This window comes from Eubalaena glacialis, chromosome 2, assembly GCF_028564815.1.
Source record: "Eubalaena glacialis isolate mEubGla1 chromosome 2, mEubGla1.1.hap2.+ XY, whole genome shotgun sequence".
Classification (NCBI taxonomy): Eukaryota; Metazoa; Chordata; class Mammalia; order Artiodactyla; family Balaenidae; genus Eubalaena; species Eubalaena glacialis.
This window is the reverse complement of record NC_083717.1, coordinates 182,008,234-182,019,990: the sequence shown is the minus strand read 5'-3', so window position 1 is coordinate 182,019,990 and position 11,757 is coordinate 182,008,234.

Here is an 11,757-nt window from a genome sequence, read left to right as displayed (position 1 = left end):
TTGCCCTAGTCTCACCACCCTCTCCATGGGTGACTTGGGTTGGTTCTCCTCCAACATTTGGGACCTAATTCTTCACCTGGTAAGTGGAGAGCTTGGCCCGGTTATCTCAGATTGACTTCCCAGCTCCAAAAAGTAGGAAACCCAGCCTCAGCCCATCCTGTAGGCCTCTTCCCAAGAAGGACTTTGGAGAAACCCTGTGTGGTGTGGGGTTTTCTCCCTGCAAACGTGTTTGGCAGGAGGGAAGGGCAGGGTGGAACCGTGGCTAGCTGCCTTGACACCCGGACCAGGAGGCCCGCAGGCCTGTCCAGAGCAGGTGAGAGTTCAGGATGCACGTGGTTCTTTCCCTGAAGCTTCTCAGGCCGGAGCCGAGGGAAATAACAGCAGGCTGGCCGTGTGCCGCCTGAGTCAGCCCAGCCCTGGCCTCATTCGAGGAAGACTGATTGCAGGAGGTCAGAAAGTCTGGTGTCGGGCGCGGGGTGGCAGGGGGCAGTGCCCTTGTATGTGCTGATGGATGAGCAAATGTTCACAGGTAGGCAACGTCGACATTCATCTGATGTGTACCTGGTAAATACCATCATGGCCTTCACAGTCTTCAGATATTCCAAAACATCCTTACCTGCTGGTAAACAGCCACTGCCCCAAACACCCAAGTGCTCCTTTATTGCCCCAGCCCCTCCCTGGAGCCCTGGCACAGATGAGCCTTCCACTGAAGGGTTAACCCCCGACCCTGCTCCAGCGAAGGAAAGAGAGCGTTCTAGTTGGTGGAGGTAACAAGGGCCCTACCTGTTGTTCAGTGTCTTGATGGCTACCCTGCATGTGTGTACGCAGCTGTGTGAAGCTTTGTATCTGGACGCTCACGTGGGTTGGTTTCGCAAAGAGCCTGTCCCTCACCTTTCCACAACAGTTTGATAAAAAGATGCCCCCTCTCATTATTTCAGAGGAAGGAATAATCTGAAGTTTGGAAGCTGGAGAACCAAGTTCCCAGCCCAGCTCAACTCAGGGGCCCAGGGGGGAAAGTATTCTCTCAATAGCTCAGAGAAGCTGACAACCTGTCTTAACCACTGGACTAGAAATTATAGGAGCCAGGATTTGGACCGAAGCAGTCTGGGTCCCATGAGGCCCAGAGACTTAACTGCTCCACCGGGGTCTGGGAGCCAGCAGTATTAGCTGCCCATCTGCTAAGCTTCTCAGCTCACAAAGGCTTCTGGCATCCACAGGAGCCCCCCAACATACCTGTGAGGGGGCAGCACAAGTGTGGCCAGCTCCATTGGCAGGTGAGGTCCAGGGAGCCCACGTGGCAGAGCCAGGACTCAAAGGTGGGTGTCCTGAGGCCAACAGCTGGGCTCTTAGCACTGCCCCCAAAGACAGCAGGATGGGCACAGGGCCCCCAGGGCACATCTGTGTATTCTTCTCACTTGTGATATCAGCATCACACACACTGGGGTACCATTTTCTTAGGTCACCCACTAAGATACATGCATCACTGACCAGAACAAGGGGAGACCAAAAGAAGGGAATCACTCAAATGCCCATCGTGGATGAATGAAGGAACGAACTGGGGTCTATCCATACAGTGGAATATTATTTTATTCAGCCATAAAAAGGAACAAAGCATTGATACATGCTGCGGTGTAGATGAATCTTGAAAATACTCTGCTAAGTGAAAGAAGCCAGACACGATAGGTCACATATTGCATGATTCTATTTATAGGAACTATACAGAATTGATAAATTCAGAGAGACAGAACACAGATTGGTGGTTGCCAGGGGCTGGGAGGAGGTCTGGGGTTTCCTTTTGGGTGATGAAAATGTTTTGGAACTAGACAGAGGTGGTGTTTGCACAATAGTGAATGTACTAAATGCCACTGAATTGTACACTTTAAAATGGTTAATTTTATGTTATATGAGCTTTGCTACCATTAAAAAAGAAAAAAACAAGGGAGAAGTCAGGCAGTTACAGTGTGATATGTAAATTTTTTTCAACCCAGCTATAATGTATTAAACTCAACTGCATGCTGGGCCCTACATGAACACAGCAAAGAACAATGTTACATTAAAGCCACCTGGATCCTGGGGTCCGAGTCCCTGCCTTGGCTCCTTGGCCAGGACCACAGTCCCCCAGGGTTGGACCCTGCTGTGGGCTTACTGACCTCCTCATCTCCTCCCATCCCCTGCCGTGACAGGAGCCCTTGTTGAGAAGGCCCACCTGTGTGTTTGGTGTTTCCTGTGTAACCTTCTACTGCTTCGGTGGCATATCGTTCTCCAATTCAACAAATATTTATTTACTGAGGACCTCCAACACCCAGGCCTGGAGCCAGAGGCTGGGGGCACATTGGTGAACAAGACCAACCTGGTCCCTGCCCCGTGGGCTTTGTCTTGCACAGGAGACAGACAATGAACAAGGAAGGGAAGCAAATTACACTGGTGGGAAGCAAACAAACAGGGATGCTGTGGTAGAGACTAACGGGCAGATGTCTTGCAGAGGATGGTCAGGGAAGGATTCTTGAGGAGAAAACATCAAAGCTGAGACCCAAAGACTGAGAAGGAGCCAGCCATCCCAGAGTGGAGGAACAAGCATTGTGACCAGAGGGAACAGCCTGAGCCAAGAGGGATGCCGTGAAATATAAGACACGCTTTTCATCTTCAATGGAGACAGAAACCAATAAGAGAGAGAGGCCTTGGGGAAGCCACGCTGGACTATAGAAAGAATGTCGGAAACGGAATTTCAAACTCTGGACTCAACACTGACCCTTTCCTGGCCTCGAGTCGCTCACTGAGTCTCTAGTTTTCACAGCGCTACCTTATTTGCTGCCCTAAATTCTGTCTCCCTCTTGCTGTATGTGGGCAGGTGCATTCTGGAACCTAAGCATAAGATGTTACACAAATGTCTGTTAAATTTGTGTGGGACCATCATTTCAACGTAAACTTTCCTGATTCTGTCGTACGGGGTGTTGTTATGGTTTCATCAGAACCAAGCATAGGAACACAGATCAGGACAGAGCTCAGTGGCAATCCACTGGAGACCTCCTGTCACATGCGAGTTGATCCCTAACGCATTTTTGGAGTATGAGTCATCCCTACATGCCAGGCCAAGTGGATTCAGATGTAAGTAAGAAAGTCTTTGCCCTCAAGAAACTCACCATTTAATGGGATGGGTTGTATGTGAGGGGACCCATGAGCAAGTTGGTTTTGCTGGAGCATAAAGTGGCAGGAAGGCAGCTGGAGAGGTGGGTGAGGCACCTCATGGAAGGCCTTGGAGAGGGTGTTAATGAGACCGGACTTTCCCCTCGACAATAGGAAAGGAACCCTCAACTTCAGCATTTTAAGCAGTCAGATTTGCATTTTAGGCAGATTAGTGTGTCAACTGTTTGACGGATGAATTTGAGGGGACCAAGCCAGAGGCAGACAGTCCAGTTAGAAGGCGGTAGCCGTCAACCAAGAGATAAGAGGTGGACGGTGGGAATTCCCTGGCAGTCCAGTGGTTAGGACTCTGCACTTTCACCGCAGGGTCCCAGGTTCAATCAAGCTGCATGGTGCGGCCAAAAAAAAGAAGAGGTGGATGGTAACAGGATAAGGCTCAGGAGGGAAGCAGGTCAGGGTCAGGGTGCTGGGTGTTTAAAAGGTAAAATTGTCTGGACCACCTTCAATCACAGTTATCTGAAGGAGTAAATAAGATAGTGTAGGGAAGAAACACAGCATTTAGGAAATGCTCACTTGGCAAAATAAGGAAAAGGATCAAGGCAGAATTGAAGGGTGTTTAAGAGTATGGCCTCTAGGGCCAGTTTTCCTGGGTTCAAATCTTGGCTCTCAGCTTCCTGGCTGTGGGACCCCAGGCAAGTACTGGACCTTTTCTACGCCACAGGTTCCCTCCTGGAAAATGGAGCTGGGAGAGTAACTATCTCACAGGAGGTTACATGAGTGACTATGGGTCACGGGCTTAAACCAACACTTGGCACAGACTAAGTGCTACTTAAGTATTGGTTAAAATAATATAACTGATACTGCATGAGCGGCAAGGAAGGAATTATGAGTGACTCCCACATTTCTAGTTTGGGTAATGAGTGGACAGCAATGCCACCTGAGGGGAAAATTTTCATCCTCTCTGTGTAGTGTTCCCGTCCTTCTGAGAACTCCCCCATCTCTGTGGTTCCTGTGGAAGCAGCCCTGACTTTAGAGTAGCCCAACTTCCTAGTGGTGGTTGATTGGTCCAGAGGTGAACACCTGATCCAAGCTAAGCCAATCACAGTCGAGGGCAGACAGAATAATAGCCCCCAAAGAGGCCCACATCCAATTCCTGGAACCTGTGATTATGTTCCCTTACATGGAAAAAGAGACTTTGCAAATGTGATTAAGAATCTTGAGGTGGAAAGAATATCCTGGATTGTCCAGATGGGCCCAATATAATCGCAAGGGTCTTTATAAGAGGGAGGCAGGAGGGTCACAGTCAGAGGAGATGTGACAATAGAAGCAGGGGTCGTAGAGAAAGAGATTTAAGCTGCTACACTTGAAGATTCAGGAAGGGGCCATGAGCCAGGGAATGCAGGTGACCTATAGAAGCTAGAAAAGGCATGGAAACAGATTCTCTCCTAGGGCTTCCAGAAGGAACCAGTCCTGCTGACACCTTGATTTTAGGCCAGTGAAAGTGATTTCAGACTTCTGACCTCCAGGACTGTAAGATAAGTGTGTATTGTTTTAAGCCAGCGGTCCCCAACCTTTTTGGCACCAGAAACCGATTTCATGGAAGACCATTTTTCTAGGACGGGGCGGGGGTGGGGGGAGGGGGCAGGGATGGTTCAGGCGTCAATGCGAGCGATGGGGAGCGATGCGAAGCGGCACGTGAAGCTTCGCTCGCCCGCCCGCCACTCACCTCCTGCTGTGTGGCCCGGTTCCTAACACGCCGCGAACCATTACCAGTCTGCAGCCCAGGCGTTGGAGACCCCCGTTTTAAGCCGCTAAGTCTGTGATACTTGTTACGGCAGCAATAAGAAACGAATGCACAGTTGTTTCCCCAGAGTCTACCTCCTGGCACAGATGAATAGTCCAAGATTGGGTACCTTAGGCAAACTGTGGCAGAATTCTTCCTCAAAAATGTTGGAGCTGGGACTGAAACAGATTGTCTCTACCTGGCTAAAAGTGTAGGGTGTAAAGCTCAGGAGTGGTACCAGCCACATTTCCTACAGTAGAGAAAGCCAGTCTTCAAGGAAGATAGGGAAGGAAGACAATGCACAAGGCAAGAGGGCCAGAGGCTTGACAGAGGAGGGGGAGTCCCCAGTCCCAGAAGAGCCTGAAGCTCGGGGCATCTGCCTTTCCACTGGCTAGGTTGTTCAGCCTTTCCTTCCTCTCGTACGACTCTCTCTCCTTCCATGTGAAATAATCATTGGATTGTTGGATTACAACCAACATGTTCATAGATGCATTTTATTTAATACACTGCTGGATTGAGTTTAATAATTATATTTGTTTGTATATTTTTGCATCTATGTACATAGACCAGCCTGTCATGTTCCTTCCTTCTTGTATTCTTATCTGGTGTGGATAATCAGTTTTAACATTAATCTCTCTTTATTTTCTGGAAGAATTTGTCAGGAATGGGTAAAGAGTTGCAGTGTAATCTTTTTGTTTTGTTTGTTTTGTTTTCTTTCTCTGGAAGAATTTTTTTCTGTTTTTGGTGGTGGCTTTGTTATCTGTTACTTCAAAACAAATGAACCCAAATATTAGTGTCTTAAAACAACTGCCGCTTTATTTTATCTCCTGATTTTGTGGGTGAGGAATTCAGGCAGGGTTCAGATGGGTGATTCTTCTGCCCCATCTGAGGTCAGCTGAGATTACTCAATGGTATTCAGCTGGCAAATGACCTGGTCTGGAAGATCCAAGATAGCCTCACCTACTGGGCACCTCGGTGGGGACAGCTGGCAGGAAGGCTTGGCCCAGCTGACCGTCTGCTGAAGCATCTACATGTGGCCTCTCCAGCATGGAGATCTCAGGGCTTCCAGAATGTTCCAAGGACAGAATTGGAAAAAGCATGGACCCAGAAACTAGTATATCCCTTCTAGTGTATTCCATTGGTCAAAGTAGTCACAGTGTCCTCTTAGACTCAAGGGGATGAGACCAAGGCCTCATCACTCATGGGGAGGAATGCGGCACAGTTTGACAGTCATCCAGCACAGGTGGATATATTTTTAACTACTGATTAGATTCCTTTAATGGTTAGTTTGCTTTAAATTTTCTACTTCTTCTTGAGTCAGTTCTCTAGGAAATTATCCCTTTTACCTAAGTTTTCATATTTATTGGCATCAAAGTTTTTACAATACAGTTTTTTTTAAATCTCTGGTTTATTTGTGGTTACGTCTCCCACTTTATTCTTAACATTTTTTTTTTTTTTTTTTTTGGCCGCACTGCACGGCTTGTGGGATCTTAGTTCCCCAACTAGGGGTCGAACCCGGGCCCTCAGCAGTCTAAGTGTGGAGTCCTAACCACTGGACCACCAGGGAATTCCCTCCTAACATTTTTTTCATTAGCACTGCTTGAGATTTGTCTAAACTTTTTTAACCAGAAACAGTAGGAATGAACTTTTGTTATAAAACTATAATAATTAAACATTATATTAATGGTGAAATAATAGGGAAAAAAAATCAATGAAACAGAAAACATCGTCTGCAATATAAGCAACTTCCAGGATGACATTATCTTTCTGTAATATTTTCTTCACTTGCTTGACTTTTAAAAACAATTGTAAAACATGCATAACATAAAGTTTATCATTTTAACCATTTTTAAGTGTACAATTCAGCAGCATTAAGTATATTCACATTGTTGTGCAGGCCATCACCACCATCCCTCTCTAGAACTTTTTTATCTTGCAAAACTGAAATTTTACCCATTAAACAATGATTCCCCATTGCCCCCCCATTGCATCCACCCATTCTACCTTCTGTCTCTGTGAATTTGACTACTCTAGGGATCTCATGTAAGTGGAATCATACAGCATTTGTTCTTACAAAAGAACAAATTGTTGTCATCCATGTTGTAGCATACGTCAGCATTTCCTTTCTTTTAAAGACTGAACAATATTTTGTTATATATATATATATATACCACCTTTTTTTTTGATCCATTCACCCACTGATGGGCACTTGGGTTCCTTCCACCTTTTAGCTATTGTAAATAAAGCTGCTATGAACATGGGTGTACAAATATCTGTTTTAGTCCCTGCTTTCAATTCTTTTGGGTATATACCCAGAAGTGGAATTGATATATCATGTGGTAATTATATGTTTAATTTTTTGACAAGCTACCATACTGTGTCTAATCATCTTTTCAAAGAGCCAACTTTTTGTCTTTGTTGATCTTCTTTTTTGTACCTTTGTTTCGTATTTCATTAATTTCTGTGGGTATATTTGATACTTCTGCTCTCTTTGGGCTTATTTTATTCTTTTTCTAACTTAAGTTGGATGTTTACCTTATTTATTTTTAGCCTTTCTTCTTTTCCATTATAAGCATTTTCATGCTATAATTTCGAAGCTGTATCCCACAGTTTTGGAATGTAGAATTTTGTTTTCATTCAGTCCTAAACATTTTCTAGATGTTCATATTATTTCTTTTTAGAAATGCTATTAGAAATGGACTTTAATTTTCAAAACAAATGGGTATATTAAAAGTTGTAATTTTTAAATTATTTTCTATCCATTGCATTGTTATTAGGCAACTTGGTCAATATGAAAGATTTTTTTTTTAATGTTTGTTGCAGTTTACTTTATGATCTAATATGTAGTCAATCTTAATTCTCTATTTAATCTTTATTAATTTCTTATGTTATCATTATTAATTTGTTATGTATTTGTAATTATATTATCCTGTAACTATAATTAATATAACATTTAATGATTTATTAATATTATTAATGTTAATTAATATCTGTAATATGAAATCTCTAACTGCTGGATGCAATGTTCTACATACATACATGAAATCAACTTGTTCATTGTGTGGTTCAAATGTACTATTGTCTGCTTGATTTCTTAATAACTGGGGGAACTATTTCAAAATCTCTGTGATGATGGATTTGTTACTCTTGTCAATTCTTGCTTTATACTTTCTTATGCTATGTTTGCATCAGTTCTTATGTATTCAGGTTGTTACATATTGTTCATTGGCATGCTACTTGGCGGTTGTATCTAATAATGTTTCTATGAATAGCCTGCAAAATCTCCTCAAAAGGTGGATACTGAGCCTTCCAGTATTTTGAAGTCCTCTAATTCTGAGCTCTGAACATTGTAGGCATTGAACCTGAGAACAAATAATCAGAATACAGCACTCTCACTTTTTCCTCTAATGAGTTGGCTCTCCCAGAAAGAAACAGCAAAAGAACTATGCTCTGAATTCCTTCCTGGCCATAGGTGGCAGCCTGAATGGGAAGGCCGGGCAGGTATTTGCAAAGCTGAGTTAAAGGATTTGCTCTGTTTGAACAGCTGCTTTCAGACCCTGAGTTCCCCTCCAGAACCCTCCAAAAAGGATGAGCTCACTAGGGTTTAGCCAACCATTGGGTCATCACCCACTTCTGGGGTTTAGGGAAGTGTCTCCGACCTTGAGTTGGAATCAGGTCGTGGGAGCCCAGGGGTGTTGTGTGACATCTTCCAGTTGAAGATCAAGACTTTGGCGAAGAAGAGAAGAGGTGAGATGTGACCAGGTGGCTTCATTTTTCATGGTGTTTGTTAGACAAATCTGGGCCAGGTCCAGCCGTACTAGAGAGAAGGGCTCCTGGCTGGGGGCAGTGAGCATTTCTCAAGGACTAGTCAAATTCTGATAGGACCACAGGGGTCCCAGAAGAGAAGGAACAGGAAGAGGCAGGCCTCTGCCAGGGTATGGAAGGGAACGGGATGTTAACAGAGAGTGAAGAGAGAGCCTAACCACTGACCTTTCATCTTTGTAAAAGTGAAAACAGAACTTAAAAATGTGACATTTGAAATACTATCTGAATGTGTAAATTACACATTCACTCCCATAGTTGCTGACACACAGGCAGGACATAAATAATTCTTATGTGGGAAAGTGCCACCATTTTTTTAACCCAAGTTCCGGGATTGTCGATGGAGACGTGAGACGGGAGAGCCGGCAGCTCCTCGGGCTCCCGTCAGCTTTCCCGTGGGTTCCAGAGCACGAGCGAAGTCCTCCCGCTCCCTGGCAGAGGGTTGAGGGCAGTGGGAGAGAAGCAGCAGCAAGCTATAAAAAAACTTTAAGTTTGACTTCCTTCTAAGGCATCATGAGTCACTGGATGCTCCAGCCCTCAGTGCCCTGGGAAGTTCAGCTCAAATCGGAAATGTGTACATGTGTTTTTCTTCCTGAACCAAAACTGCTGAAAAACTAGATGACGTTGTCACTTGGACTGAATCTCCTGCAGGCAGTGAATGGTAGCTTCCTATTTCTGTGCTGCCAGGAGGATGGAAGTCACTTAATGATCAGTTTCTTTGACCCCCGTTCCAGGATTACATCACAGTGTTAAGAGCAAGCTTACCCTCCGCTCCACCCCCAACAGGGAGCTGCTGAGACTTTAAAAATCCCGTTTGTCATCTCCAAGTGTACAGCACGCCTACGCTCTTTTGCCTCCCACCCTTCAGGCTGCAATTTCAATTTAAACACCAAGTGACGCCAAGCTGGATTGGTCAGAATCCTAGAAAGCCACAGGTAGAATGTACCTCGTCCAATAATCTGATTTTAACTGAGGTGTAGAGAGGTAAAGAACCTGTCCATGGCTACAGAAGGACAGAAGCAAAACTAGGAGCCGGTCCTAAAGTCTCAGCAGAGGGCTCTGTCCCCACGGTGGTGTCTCCATCCTTGTAGACGAGGGGCTGGCTGTACACAGAAGCTAAATGTTCCCTGGAGCTGTGTCTCAAGCCTTCTGGTCAGAGCAGGGGCTTACCCTGTGATCATTCCCGTTCTTCTCAGCCCTCTCGTGCTTCTGTGCAGGGTGGGAAAGGAAATGGGCAAGGCAGCCTGGGGAAGATCCTTCTGGAAACACAGGTGGCAGCCAGGAGATGGCTTCTCCTGCTAGAGAACCTTGTCTAGACACCAGGGTCTGGGATGGCACTGATTAAGGGCAAGGTTTCAACTCCAAGGTTCTGCATGGAAGCTGTAGCCTCCACTGTCCTGCTCTGGACATGGGCAGAGGCATGTGTTTATGTAATGTTAAATTCCCATCTACTGTTTAAAGTGTACTTCTTCACACAATTCCTAAAGAGACTTGGATTAACCTTGAAGTTAAAGAGGAATGAATCTTTTTACGGGGTGAATTTTCCACATAAGGCAAACACAGATACATTAATATGCCAAGAGAGTGTGTTAAAACGTCAGCTATTGACACCTGAACTTTAAAACCAGGGTAAGGCCGTAGTGGGATGTGTCTGTGGTGTTTCTGGTCCCTCCCCTACCACGCTAGGGCCCAGGTGGAATCACATCTGAGGGCGGGTGTAGCTTGTTCATTGAGCAAAAGGAATGGAAAGCATTGCGGGCTAAAAACCTACAGAGTTCGCAGTTAGAGATGAAAGGCTGCAGAAATGTTTATTGAATACAGTGCCAGGTTTATAAATAGAACTTATTTACAATTTCCATAGAGTTGGTCCCCCATCAGAGAGGTGGTTAAATCTCCAAACAGTTTATCTCACGATTTACAGAAACGTTCAAGTACATCTCCTTTGCAAATCGCCACGGTGAAGGGTGACTTCGGTTAACAAAAGAACTACCACCATCTTTGCTACAGACATGTTTAATGAACATTAGAATAGATTTGGAGAAAGAACACACACTCCACCCATGCCACTACCTTCTCACTCTGAGGAATACAGACAGCAAAGAATTTCTGTCTCCTACAGGGTAACTTCAAGGGATCAAAAAAGATAATAGTAACCGCCAGCTGAAGGGATAGATTAAGACACATTCGTGGAATCTAGTCACTGCCAAAAGGATAAATGTATTTAGGATATACAATAATTAATTCAAATGTTAAAAATAATTGAATGAACCAAGAGCAGACTTGACCAAATTTACATTCTTTGTTTAGGAAGAAGTTCCCAGTATGCTGAGGGGCTGCTAATATGCTGCTACTCCGACGGGGCCACAGCAGCACGAGGCCTACTGGGCGGCCACGTGTTACAATATGGTTACAAGTACAGTCAGACATGCATTTATAAAGAGAATATAAAAATATGTACAGTAGCTAATTTTCAATGTGTTTTAGGTTGCCGAAAGACACCAATTTAAAGTGTGCAAAAATTCATTTGTCAAAAAATCCGAAAAAAACCTTCCTTGGCAACAGTACATCAAAAGCCCATCTGAAATATCAAGATACATTTGCCTTGCTCGACACCTACCCCGAACAGATGGAGAACAAAACTATGAAAGTGTATGCCAAGGACTCAGCAGTTTTTTATGGCAAGTCTCAGGCTCCAGCGGGATGCCAGTTACACTAGTCACTATATATATATATTTATAGAGCAGTTAGAAGTAGGGGCAAGGGTTTACAAGAAGGTGCTGACCAACTTTCACAGCACTGCCACCTCATCCAGCCATTTCCTCTCACAAACCCCTGCAGACTGCAAACACCCGACCCCTGGGCTGGTCATCCCCCTCAAAGGCCAGAGAGAAAGGCTACAGCGGACTAAGAGTTCCCTCTGCACCAAAGTGGAACTCAGCATCCCCTGGGGGAAAGGTTTCTGGTTGCCGTACAGGATCCTGGCCATTCAAGAATCTGGTTTCAAGGGTAGT